Raw genomic sequence first — 14,658 nt, forward strand, 5'->3', positions numbered from 1 at the left:
AGATGAATTAGGATAAAATTGTCTTGCATTCCCTAGTATAATTTCCATGAAGAAAATTTGCTTCTAAAGAAGAGATCAATGACCTGGGCATGCAGCTGAAAATGTTAGAAAAAGAACAAATTGAAAATCCCCAAGTAAGTACCAAATTAGAAATACTGAAAACAAAAGGAGAGATTAATAAAATTGAAATTAAGAAAACTATTGAATTAATAAATAAAACCAATAATTGGTTTTATGAAAAAACTAATAAAATTGATAAACCTTTGGTCAAATTGATTTTAAAAAAGAAGAAAATCAAATTACTAATATCAAAAATGAAAGGGTTGAACTCACCTCCAATGAGGTGGAAATTAAAAAAATAATTAGAAATTATTTTGCCCAACTTTATGCCCACAAATTCGACAATCTAAATGAGATGGATGAGTATTTTAAAAAATACAAATTGCCCAGATTAACAGAAGAAGAAGTTGAACACTGAAACAACTCCATCTCAGTAAAAGAAATTGAACAAGCCATCAATGAAATCCCTAGGAAAAAATCTCCAGGGCCAAATGGATTTACAAGTGAATTCTATCAAATATTTAAAGAACACTTAATTCCAATACTATATAGACTATTTTTGAAAATTGGAGAAGAAGGAGTCCTCCCAAATGCTTTTTATGATGCAAATATGGTTTTGATACCTAAACCAGGAAGAGACAAAACAGAGAAAGAAAATTATAGACCAATTTCTCTAATGAATATAGACGCAAAAATTTTAAATAAGATTTTAGCAAAACAAATACAGCATCTTATCACAAGAATAATACATTATGATCAGGTAGGATTCATACCAGGAACGCAGGGCTGGTTCAATATTAGGAAAACTATTAGCATTATCGATCATATCAACAACAAAACTAACAAAAACCACATGATTATCTCAATAGATGCAGAAAAAGCTTTCAACAAAATACAACACCCATTGCTATTAAAAACACTGGAGAACGTAGGAATAAAGGAAACTTTCCATAAAATAATAAGCAGTATCTACCTAAAACCATCAGCAAGTATTATATGCAATGGAGATAAGCTAGATGCATTTTCAAAAAGATCAGGGGTGAAACAAGGATGTCCATTATCACCATTATTATTCAATATGGTACTAGAAATGTTAGCTGTAGCAATTAGACAAGATAAAGAAATTGTAGAAATAAGAATAGGCAAAGAAGAAACAAAGTTATCACTCTTTGCTGATGATATGATGATATACTTAGAGAAACCCAGAGATTCAAGCAAAAAACTACTTGAAATAATAAACAACTTTGGCAAAGTTGCAGGTTACAAAATAAACCCACACAAATCTTCTGCATTCCTATATATATTAATAACAAAGTCCAACAGCAAGAGATAGAAAGAGAAATCTCATTTAATGCTAGGATAGACACTATAAAATATTTAGGAGTTTACCTGCGAAAACAAACCCAGGGACTATATGAACACAATTACAAGACACTTTTTGCACAAATAAAGTCAGATCTAAGTAAGTGGGAAAACAACAGTTGCTCATGGGTAGGCTGAGCCAATATAATAAAAATTCAACCTAAATTAATTTACTTATTTAGTGCCATACCAATTAAATTATCAGATAATTATTTTATAGAGCTGGATAAAATAGTATCAAAATTCATCTGGAAGAACAAAAGGTCCAGAATATCAAAGGGACTAATGAAAAGAAATGCTTGGAAAGGTGGGCCTAGCCCTACCACATCTCAAATTATATTATAAAGCATCAATTATCAAAACCACTTGGTACTGGCTAAGAAACAGAGAGTAGACAAGTGGAATAGACTTGGCACTCAAGACACAGTAGGCAAGGAATACAGCAATCTCCTGTTTGATAAACCCAAGGACCCCAGCATCTGGGATAAGAACTCACTGTTTGACAAAAACTACTGGGAAAACTGGATAACAGTGTGGCAGAAACTAGGCATAGACCCACGGCTGACACCCTACACAAGAATAAAGTCCAAATGGGTATACGATCTAGGTATAAAGATTGATATCATGGACAAACTGGAAGAGCAAGGGATAGTGTATTTATCACATTTATGGAGAAGGGAAGAATTTTTGACTAAAGAAAAGATAGAAAGCATTATGAAGTACAATATGGATAATTTTGATTACATTAAACTGAAAAGTTTTTGCACAACCAAATCCAATGCAAGCAAAATTCAGAGGGATATAGTATATTGGGAAAAAATTTTATAGGTAATCTTGGGGATAAAGGCCTCATTTCTAGAAAATATAGAGAACTGAGTCAAATGTACAATACAAGTCATTCCCCAGTTGATAAATAGTCAAAGGATAAACAGGCAATTTTTGCAAGAAATTAAAGATATCTATAATCATATGAAAAAATGCTCTAAATCACTTTTGATTAGAGAGATGCAAATCAAAACAACTCTGAGGTACCACATCACACCTATAAGATTGGCAAACATGACAGAACAGGAAAATGATAAATGTTGGAGAAAATGTGGGAAAGCTGGAATACTAATTCATTGTTGGTGGAGCTGTGAGCTCATCCAACCATTCTGGAGAGCAGTTTGGAACTACGCCCAAAGGGCTACAAAAATGTGCATACCCTTTGACCCAGCAATATTGCTTCTAGGACTGTATCCCCAAGAGATCAAAAAAGTGGAAAAGAGTCCCATATGTACAAAAACATTTATAGCAGCACTCTTTGTAGTGGTCAAAACCTGGAAATCAAAGGTATGCCCATCAATTGGGGAATGGCTGAATAAATTATGGTATATGAATGTAATGGAATACTATTGTGCCATAAGAAATGATGAACAAGAAGACTTCAGAGAGGCCTGGAAAGACTTATATGATCTGATGCTGAGTGAAAGGAACAGAATCAGGAGACCTTTGTGCACAGCAACAACCACAGTGTGCAAGAATTTTTTCTGGTAGACTTGGATCTTCATAGCAATGCAATAACATTAAAAAAAAAAATTAAATAAAACTCCTAATAATCTTCTAAGGCAAAATACCTTCCACATTCAGAAAAAGAACTATGGAATTCAATCGCAGAATGTAGCAGATCTTTTTTTTGCATGTGTGTGTACGTGTGTGTGTGTGTGTGTGTGTGTGTGTGTGTGTATTATGTTTTGGTTTGTTATATGATTTCTCCCATTTATTTTAGTTCTTCTACACAGCGTGACTATAATGAAAATGTATTCAATAGGAACATATATGAAGATCCTATATAGAATTGTATTCCATCTTGGGGAGGGAAGGGAGTGGGGGGGGTAGGAAAGGGGAAAAAATCTAAGTTTTATGGTAGTGATTATAGAGCATTAAAAATTAAAAAATTTAAAAAAGAAAATTTGCTTCTAAAGGAAACTTTTTCAGTTAGTTACTTAAATTCTTGGAGTTGACATTCTTGAAATCTATTTTCTTACCATCATTTTTTTTTAAACTTTGTATTCATACTGTTTATTCTCCTTTTCCCCATTTGTCTCATCCTGTTATAGGTGCAAGAAACTCTTCTCTATCAGAAAGCAGAAATCAAGACGAACTCTTGAAGAAATTATCTTTTCACAAACACATACCTAATGAAGCTACCCCATGGGTTTTCATAGATATAGCTGGGAATTAAACAATGGCAAATCTCAGCAAAGTCAACAGTCTCATGAGGCTTTGCAGGGATTAAGCATGTTACTATCAACCAATCTGCAAGGTTTATGATGACTACTACTGTCATCACTTTCACCTACCTCAACCCTATACAGATGGTCATTGAATATGAAGAGAAGGAAAAGTAATAAATCATACTATAGCTTTGCTTAAACTCTGCCTTTGGGCCACTTAAGAAGTATAGACAATGGGGAGGAGACAAGATGGTGGAGGAGAAAGATACACATATGCTAGATCCTAACCCACAGCCCATAAAATACCTGTAAAGAAGAACTCCCAACAAATTCTGGAGCAGCAGAAGACACAGAACAACAGAGTGGAGGAGATTTCTGTTCCAGAAAGACCTGAAAAACTGACACCAAAGGTCCAGCATGCACCAGACCCAGAGCAGAGCCCAGCCCTGCCTCGGCCATGTGGCACTGAGGGGAACAGATCTGAGCAGGCTTCAGGGACAGAATCTCCAGCAGTGCAGGTCCCTCCATTCACAGGCGCCAAAGGTCAGTGAGAGGGCCTTTTCACCTTGCCGAGAGGGCAGTGGGGTGCCCCCATACCTTAGGCCCCCTCAGGAGACAGCAGCAGAGGCAACAGACAGGGGCTCCCAAAACAGGCAGGAGCTCAGATCCATTGTTGAAGGTCTCCCCAAAAACCCCCTGAGGGAACTGAGCCCCATGTGGAGGCCCTGCCCCCACCTGAGCACCTGAACTTAATCTCACACTGAATACAAGCCCTGCCCCCCCAAAAAAACCTGAGGCTGGGAAACATTATTTGTATCTCAGACCCCAAGTGCTGGCTGGGTGGATCTGGAGGCTAGGTGGGTGTGGAAAGGAAACTCAGAAGTCAAGTAACTGGCTGAGAAAATGCCCAGAAAAGGGAAAAAAAATAAGACCATAGAAGGTTACTTTCCTGGTAAACAGATATCTACTCACATTCTTTTGGATGAGAATTAACAATGCTCACCATCAGGGAAAGACATAGAAGTCAAGGCTTCTGTATCCCAAACATCCAAAATAAATATTCAGTGGGCTCAGGCCATGGAAGAGCTCAAAAAGGATTTTGAAAATCAAGTTAGAGAGGTGGAGGAAAAACTGGGAAGAGAAATGAGAGAGATGTAAGAAAAGCATGAAAAGCGGGTCAACACCTTGCTAAAGGAGACCCCAAAAAATGCTGAAGAAAATAACACCTTGAAAAACAGGCTAACTCAATTGGCAAAAGAGGTTCAAAAAGTCAATGAGGAGAAGAATGCTTTTAAAAGCAGAATTAGCCAAATGGAAAAGGAGGTTCAAAAGCTCACTGAAGAAAATAGTTCTTTCAAAATTAGAATGGAACAGATGGAGGCTAATGACTTTATGAGAAACCAAGAAATCACAAAACAAAACCAAAAGAATGACAAAATGGAAGATAATGTGAAATATCTCATTGGAAAAACTACTGACCTGGAAAAGAGATCCAGGAGAGACAATTTAAAAATTATGGGACTCCCTGAAAGCCATGATCAAAAAAAGAATCTAGACATCATCTTTCATGAAATTATCAAGGAAAACTGCCCTGAGATTCTAGAACCAGAGAGCAAAATAAGTATTCAAGGAATCCACTGATCACCACCTGAAAGAGATCCAAAAAGAGAAACTCCTAGGAACACTGTGGCCAAATTCCAGAGTTCCCAGGTCAAGGAGAAAATATTGCAAGCAGCTAGAAAGAAACAATTCAAGTATTGTGGAAATACAATCAGGATAACTCAAGATCTAGCAGCCTCTACATTAAGGGATCGAAGGGCGTGGAATAGGATATTCCAGAAATCAAAGAACTAGGACTAAAACCAAGAATCACCTACCCAGCAAAACTGAGTATAATACTTCAGGGGGAAAAATGGTTTTTCAATGAAATAGAGAACTTTCAAGCATTCTTGATGAAAAGACCAGAGCTGAAAAGAAAATTTGGCTTTCAAACACAAGAATGAAAAGAGGCATGAAAAGGTAAACAGCAAAGAGAAGTCATAAGGGACTTACTAAAGTTGAACTATTTACATTCCTACATGGAAAGACAATATTTGTAACTCTTGAAACTTTTCAGTATCTGGGTAGTTGGTGGGATTACATACACACACACACACACACACACAGACACACACACAGCACAGAGTGAATGGAATAGGATGGGATCATATCTTTAAAAAAATGAAATTAAGTCGTGAGAGAGAAATGTATTGGGTGGAGAAAGGGAGAAATGGAGTGGGGCAAATTATCTCTCATAAAAAAGACAAGCAAAAGACTTTTTAGTGGAGGGAAAAAGAGGGGAGGTGAGACAAAAACAAGAAGTTTACTCTCATCACGTTCGACTAAAGGAAGGAATAAAATGCACACTCATTTTGGTATGAAAACCTATCTTACAATACAGGAAAGTGGGGGAGAAGGGGATAAGCAGGGTGGAGCGGGATGATGGAAGGGAGGGCGTGGGGAGGACGGAGCAGTCTGAAGTCAACACTCTTGGGGAGGGACAGGATTAAAAGAGAGAATAGAAGCAATGCAGGGGGCAGGATAGGATGGAGGGAAATATAGTTACTCTTACACAACATGACTATTATGGAAGTCATTTGCAAAATTACACAGAAATGGCCTATATTGAATTGCTTGCCTTCCAAAGGGAATGGGTGGGGAGGAAGGGATGAAGAGAAGTTGAAACTCAAAGTTTTAGGAACAACTGTTGAGTACTGTTCTTACTACTAGGAAATAAGAAATACAGGTACTGGGGTATAGAAAGTTCTCTGGCCCTACAGGACTAAAGAGAAGATGGGGACAAGGGAAAGGAGGGATGATAGAAGAGAGGGCAGATTGGTGATAGGAGAAATTAGAATGCTCGGTGTTTTGGGTTGGGGGAGGGGACAAATGGGGAGAAAATTTGGAACCCAAAATTTTTTGAAAATGAATGCTAAAAGTTAAGTAAATAAATTTTTAAAAAGGAAGAAAGAAAGAAAGAAAGAAAGAAAGAAAGAAAGAAAGAAAGAAAGAAAGAAAGAAAGAAAGAAAGAAAAAGCATAGACCTTATTCTGCCAAAAATCTGAAAATAGGAAAACTGAGATATAATAACAAAGTTACAGATCCATGTATAAACAGTGAGGTTGTTAACCATACAGATTTGATCTCCTCTACTCTTCTATTCTATTCTGTTATGTCATTCAGTTCCATTCCATTCTATTGTATTCTACTGTATTCTGTTGCATTCTGTTCCTTTGCATTTCATCCTGTCCCATCTCATTCTATTATTTTCTGTAACTCTTTATTAAATGTATACTATTCTGTTAAGCTAAATTCAATAAATACTACTTACTATGTACTTGCTAAATGCCTGCTCTGTAAAGATAATCTGAAAACATTATCTCTCCCCTTATAGAGTGTAGTAAGGGAATATAAGACATACAACTTTGATATAGAATAGAATATGAATGATGTCTAACATAATTTTTTGTAAAAAATACTTTGTGAATGGATAGACTCCTGGCATCTTCGTTCTGGAGTCAGGAGGATCTGAGTTCAAGTTCAGTCTTAGAACTTTACTAGCTATGTGACCCTAGCCAAGTCTCCTATTCCTGATTACTCCAAAAAAAGTACATTGTGAGGCTAAAAGCAGAATGAGAGGGGAAAGGCATAACAGAGAGTAGGAAAGACATTATGAAGGTGAAGATTTTTGAATTGAGTATTGAATAGAGAGAATGTCAATAGTAGGTGGACTATTCAACAAATTCCATGCAGAAGTGTCCATTTTCATAGTTTCTCTGCTACAAGGGAACAAGGAGGACTTGCCCTTCTTGTTGTTAAGGTCATAGGTTAGTATGTTGAAGCAGAAAAGTTTGAGGAAAGTACATCACAAGATCAAAGGACACAGCTTGGGAAGATAGACGGAGCCCATCAAACAGTCATTTTAGTACTACTCCCTATATTTTATCTCCTTCTCTGATACCAACCTGCTTGTCTCAAATTTACTGACTTTCTACCCAGATTCATCCCCTTGGATTTTTAGTATTCCAAAGAATCTCTAACTCCAATCCAGTCAGGTTTTTCATTTATATTCACTTGTATCCCAATCCAGATCATGTCTTTCATTCTCCAGGTCAGTGATTATCCCTAACCTCATTGATCCATCAGAAATTTTCCTCCAGCCTAGCCCAAGTTTTGGCAGCTAAAAGGGACAGCAGAAGCAAAAGCACAGAGTTGGGAAAGCATAAGATATATATGTACTAAGAAAAGATTAGTTTAATATGGATGAAGGACAGTGCACATGAAAGAGAGTTGTTTGAAATGTTTGGAAATGTGGGACGATTCCAACCTCTTCACAGTCAACTAAGGCGTTAGTATTTTATTTGGAAGACAATGAGAAGCTATTGAGTGTTTTGAGAATGACATAATTAGTTCCATATGTGAAGAAGATTAATCTAAAAGCAGTGTGAAATATGGATTAGGAGGTTATTGCAATAGTTAAGGAAGTTGGTAATTGGAGTTGTACCAGGATGTTGGCAGAGGGAACTAAAAGGAGGAAATGAATACTAGCAATACTAGAGAAGCAGAATTGACAGAATTTTGCAATTAATTGCATGTGAAAGATAAGGAAAAAAGAAGAATCAAAGATAAGTTTATAAACATATGTGTCTGAGTGAATAGTCAATGCAATGGACTGGCCATACCCATCATGTTTCTGTGGCTTGGAAAAATTTATGTAGTGAAACCATGCAATTATTTCCAGTACCTGTTTAGATGGGCACAAAATAAAAGAGTGGAATGTGGATGCATTAGGGCAAAGGGAGTGAGGAGTGAAGCACTTATGGGTTCAAATATCAAATATTCAAATGAATCTATAATCTTATCTATTCAGAATTCTCTGAAATGATATGGAACAAAAAACATACGTCTGCTCATTCTATGATACTCTTATCCATATTGTACTAAAAACTGCTACTCAGGGTCCACCCAGTTTGTTTGAGACTGTCCTCATTTTAACTCAGTTTCATGTATGAGAACACCAGTGGAATCCTCTGGTCATCCACCTGTCATCCATCATTTTCATCACATGACTAGTTCATCTTCCTTGTTCACATCTTTTACTCCTCCCCTTCTTTAGAGTTCCTTCTTGATGGTATGTTGCAGCCTGCTCGCACTCACCATGTGCCTTTCTATTGCCCTTTGTGTGACACTCATCTTTGATTCTTTGATGGTAGGCATACTCTAGGTCTCCCTTCCATTCACCAGCATTGATTAATGTTTGTAGGGAAGATAATCGACATCTTTTCTTATGGGAACCTTGCGGTCAATAAAAGTACTTTGCCATTCCAAAAGCAACCCAAGTCTACTTTTCTCCTTATCAACCAAGAAACTTGCTAATTGTTTATGTCTATATTCTGTCCTATAAATATATACTGTTGGACAAGCTCAACACAATGTTCTTTCAGGTGCATATTAAAATTTGTGCAGGACACATTCTTCAAACTTCTGAGCATTCCTACATGTATGGAAAGGTCAAATCCCTTTCAATGATTATAGGGGGCTTCAATGTCATAATTTTATCTGTAAGCAGCAGGAGCTAGAGAACTTAATTGTCCCCAGGGAATTCCTCCTCACATTTGATTCTTTACTGCAATGGATTCCCTCCATTGCAATGGAAGATATTTTTGGTGAGCATACAGATCCCTGTTTTGTGCTTTGGCTAATATTTATTATAATTGGGTTACTAATCTGGGTTATTTTTTGTTATTATTTTGTTCCAAGGAATCTTGAATAGATATATGGAAGGAAGAAGTTTGTAAAAGAGAGGAGGTGTTTTGTTCTATCAAGTCAAATATCTTTTTGTAATCAACACACAATAAACACAATGGGATTTTGTGTTACCTGTATCTTTCAGCTAATTGTGATATGATAAATACATGTTCTTTTGTTAAATGTTGCTTTTGAAAGTCACTAATGTCTTCAATTTGTGGACAGATAACTCTCATAAAGTTTTTTGTGTATATGAATAAATAAACTTGAAGATTAGCTACCTAAGTTCTCAAGCACAGCTTTTTTTATATTAATAAGGTTCAAGATTTTGCAACACTTTTGCATCTTCTCCTCCTCCAGATGCCATAAGTCCTAGTTCCTTAATGCGCTCGTAATTGTTATCTCCTGAATTCCAGATATCCTTCCTATCAATTTGAGCCAAACTGGCAGCTTTTTCCATTTTTCTTTTTCGGTGCCATTTCTATCTCTTTAAACACCTTAGAGACTGTTATATTAGTGTCCAATTGGTATATATTTTCTTCTATTTGTCATCATCATTTCATTTTCATCTAGTAGTGCCATAGAGATGACTTTGCTTATCTGGATATTTTGTCAAGTTTACTTTAACCTCTATTTTTAACTATTCACTGTCTCTTTCTGTTTTATAAAACAATGCTGCTTACAATCACCCATCACTCTTCATAGGACTTTTGTTTTTGGCAAAGCAGTTGAAGTTAAGTGACTTGCCCAGGCTCACACAGCTAGTAAGGGTCAAGTGTCTAAGGTCAGATTTGAACTCAGGTACTCCTGACTCCAAGGTTGGTACTGTGTCCTCTGTACCACCTAGCTGTCTCTTTTCTTAAGAATTTAATAACAAGTTTATATTATAACCCAGTGTTGCTTTTGCCATTCATCTCTCTTTTTGGCAATAAGTCAAATGCTTACTAACCAAGATGCTTTTGTTTTTGTTTTTTGTTTGTTTCTTTGTTTGTTTTGGAGAGAGAGAGATGGGGTCTCACTGAAGTGTTGACATTGGTTCAAATTCTGAATGCAATTCTTATCATTGGAGTCAAATGTAGTTTCTATTGTCCATTTTCCGTTTCTTGATCTGTTCCTGGGGCCATACTCAAAGCTTTTCCAGCATGGTAGAACTTCTTAGAACTTGTACTCTGCCTTCAACAACCCAGAGTCATTTCCATGCTATGTTGAGGCATCAGAACAGGATTTGTTGAAGCAAGGAAACATGCTAGGAAAAAATAATGATAAAGAAGTAAGTAAAAGCATTCTCAAATTTAAGATGGAAGAGTTACACTAGGGAATAAAAGATGTACTCTAGAACTCATTTAAGTAGAATAGAAATATTTAGTTTCTATGAGGTGAAACAACTTGGAAGTGATGATTGGATAAGGGGTAATGAAGTCATAGGAACTAGCTTTGATGGGCTCCTGTCTATCACAACTTATTACCATTGAAATGTGATCTGCTAAAGATGCTTTTTACAGAAACATCCTCAAGGGCTTAAGATTAAATGTTGTCATGTAACAAACTGTCTATGTTGTCATATTCTCACATTTAGGATCTGAATAACATTTAATAAGAGCTCATTAAGTATATGCTATACATAAGGCATAGTGATAGGCTCTAGGGGTAAATTCAAAGATGAATAAGATTTAGCCTTTGCCTTCAAGTACACAAAATAGTAGAGGAGATAAGGTATAGAGTCCACTATAAAACAAGGCAGGATGTGATAAGCATGCACATGTAGCATTGCACCTGGACAGCATTTTAAATTTTTCAACATGCATTCTTTGGGGAAATTAGATGACCTAATAAGATGCAGGTCAGGAAGATCTGAATTTGAATGCTGCCATCAAATACATATTAGATTACTCACACTGGCAAATCAATTACTTTCACTTGGCTTCAGATTCCATAGTTAAAAGTGCAAATAGTAATGGCATTCCCATCATGTTGTTATTATAAGGATCAAATATATGAAGCACTTTGCAAACATTAAAACACTTTTATACATGTTACCTACTGTAATTACTATTAAAGGGTTTTTGTCAACAAATATTTTCTACCAAAGACACCTATAACATATATAGTATCGTTCTCAATATCAGAGGAATAGCAAGGTATTTAAATTTTTTCCTGTGCTCAAGGAACAGTTTAAAAATAGTTATAATACTATGTATTATAAGAAAAATTCTACATTAAGCTTTTCAAGAAGTAGGGAACTCACTTCTATCAGTAATAGCGAAAGATACTTGAATAGTTAGAATTTGAAGTATGTGAAGGATGGATAGAATTTTGACAGACAGAGATTTGGGGAAGAGGGAATTGTAGATGGACAAGTTCCCTAAGCGAAGACCAGAGACAGGGAGAAACGGAATATTTAAGGAATGACAAGTAGAAGAGTTTGTCCAGAGTACCCATTTCTAGCAAGGCAGCAATAAAAGATAAGGCTGGAAAATTAGGTTAGCTAGGAATCAGGAGTTTGTTTTGTGGGTGACCCGGTTCATGTCAATGTTGATGTTATTGCTTTCATCATTGCTGCATATATATTTCGAGGATCCAAGATTTCACTTGTTTGGATACTTCCTTCTCTGATTACAAATCTCAAGTCCTCCTCAGTCTTAGAGAGTTGTTATGGTCAAAAAATTCTTCAACTTTTAGCCACCACTTAACTAGACTGGTCTTTGGCCTGAAGAAGTGCTGCCTACTTTGTACTTGGGCCTATTCCAGTTAGGTAGGACCAATTAGAACCTACATTTTCTGACATAGATTTTGAAAACTCAGGGTCACCTTCACATCTGGATAAGGACTTCAGTGGATGATTGTGAGGACCAAAAGGAGGAGGAGAAAGACTGATGATAACTCACATTTATATGGTGTTTCATGGCTCACAGTGTTTTCTTAGAAGCAACTCTCTGAGATGAGCAAGGTGAATGGAGTTTACCAACAGAAGTAAAAGCCTCATCACTTGTCACTAGGGCTGCTGGGAACAGTGAGGCTGGATTGGTGTGAAAGGGCAGTTATTTCTCCTATCATTTAAAAGAGAAGAGTGAGAAGTGAGTAGTGGTCTAGGGAGTTCTGAAAAACGGAAGAATACTATAGGAATCAAGAGTGAGACAGAGATAAAGAAACCGAAACAGAGAGGGAGAAAGAGAGGCAAAAAAGAGACAGACAGAAATAGAGAGACAGAACAGAGAGCAGCAAAGAGACAGACAGAAAAAAATCATAATGTAGAGGGGCCTGACCTCCAATGGTCTGCTATACAAGCACCCAAAGAGTTCCAATATCACCATTTTACCCATGAGAAAGCTGAGGATCAGAAAAGTTAAATGGTTTACCCACAATCACATAGCTAGTTAACATCAAAGGTAGGACTTGAATCCAAATCTTCTGATGCTAAACTCAGTGTTCTTAAAGTTTTTTGAGGAAGAAAGTAATATGATCACAGGTGTGTTTTAGCAAGACTAGGCAATACGTAAAAAGCAGATTGGAGATAAGGAAGAGACTGGAGGGGAGAAGGCAAATATCTCAGTAATCCAAGAGTGAGGCACTGATGAGCTACTGACTGTAGGAAAGGAAAGGAATGGATATTCTCTCTTATAATAGTAGTCCAAGAAATTCTTCCCTTTAATTTAGAGGGATAATTAAAAATGGTTCTAAAGCAAATGGTTTTGAGTGTGGGTGACCATCACTATGGTGGTAGTTGCAATTCAAGAGAGGGAAATTCAATTGAGAGGGAAGATGGAGAGTGTGGCTTTAAACATGGTGTGTTTGAGGTGAAGACATACTATCCAGGTGGATATGTCCAGCTGAATGTTGGAAAAGAAGAACTGATTATCAAGCAAAAGGACAGATTTGTAAATCACAAGTGGAAAGATGAGAATTAAAACCAAAGAAAGCAAGATTTCTGAGAAAAGCATCACTTTATGGGAGAACAGAGTTTAATGAAGTAGGTGAGGTAAATGTTATTTTCACCAATTAATGGTTATGGAGTTTGAGGCAGAAAAAGGTTGAGACTTATGTATACTGTGACTAGTGCTGGAACACCTTTCCATAGCCTTCAAAGAAATTTCTCATTAGATGATAACCTCTGCATTGTCCTTGAAATTCTTTTGTTTTCTCAGCTCCTACACAGTATTATTTTTTCCTAGGAAATATCATCATTTGTATTTGTGCAGTTTGTAAATCACATCACTATTAAAACAATAACTTAGAATTTTAGGGAAGCAGTGGACCTTAAAAGATTTCAAGTCCAATCCCCTCATTTTACAGATGAAGAAATTGAGATCAAGATACTTTTAAAAACTATCTAATAGCTCCATTAGGACAGATGATGGTGGGGTGAAAGAAATCCTTTGGAATGGTTAGAAGAACATGATTCACCAAGATTTAGGACTGAGAACAGCATCTTATAAAGATTTATGTCAGCACTCTTAAATAGGGGTTTGAGTTGATTCCAGAATACACCTTCAGCAAGTTAAAAAAAAAAAAAAAAACCACCAGCTAGGTCAGTCCTGTGGTGGGAGAAGGTAGGGGGAGGGCAGCAAGAAAGCAAAGCCACCTGGACCCCAAAAAAATGAAATTCTTGTTTCTAATTTCTCTTCTTCCTATTTCATCTTTACAGAGCCATCCCTTTCCTGTCCTTCTCACTCCCCTGTTTCCCTTTCTTTCTTTCTTTTTCCCCCCTTTCTTTAAATGCAGTCTAATCCCGAGTGTGAACTGATGTAGTTTGTGTGTTAGGGGGAAAAAAATCTCTCTCTTTTTCTGCCTTTTTTTTTCTTCTTCTTCCCTTGGCCCAGTTCATTATTTTTCTTTCTTGTCACTCAGTGTGATAGGTTGAACAGAAGTGCACAGATGAGCACTGAAAACGGTGTCACAAGGCCTTAATCTACTCTTTAATGCCTGACTTCAGAGATGTCATTTATCTTCTAACTGCAGCAGGCATCCACCAACTTTATCTCTAATAATATATTGATGGATTAAAAGGGTCGGGCAGGAGACCGGGCTGGAAAAATTGCTTATTGACATCAAAATACAGTGCCCTCAACCTGATAAACATGGAGGGGCTCGTGTATCTCCCAGAATAGTTGGCGTGGCTATATTTTTTTCCCCTAACATGTTTCCCCCAGGTTCATGGGGTGGTCCAGGAAAATAAACAAATACCAAACATTATTTCGATGCTGACACGGCTGAGGGACACATGAGATATTTTGAG

Source organism: Notamacropus eugenii, chromosome 5 (genome assembly GCF_028372415.1).
Source record: "Notamacropus eugenii isolate mMacEug1 chromosome 5, mMacEug1.pri_v2, whole genome shotgun sequence".
Taxonomy (NCBI): domain Eukaryota; kingdom Metazoa; phylum Chordata; class Mammalia; order Diprotodontia; family Macropodidae; genus Notamacropus; species Notamacropus eugenii.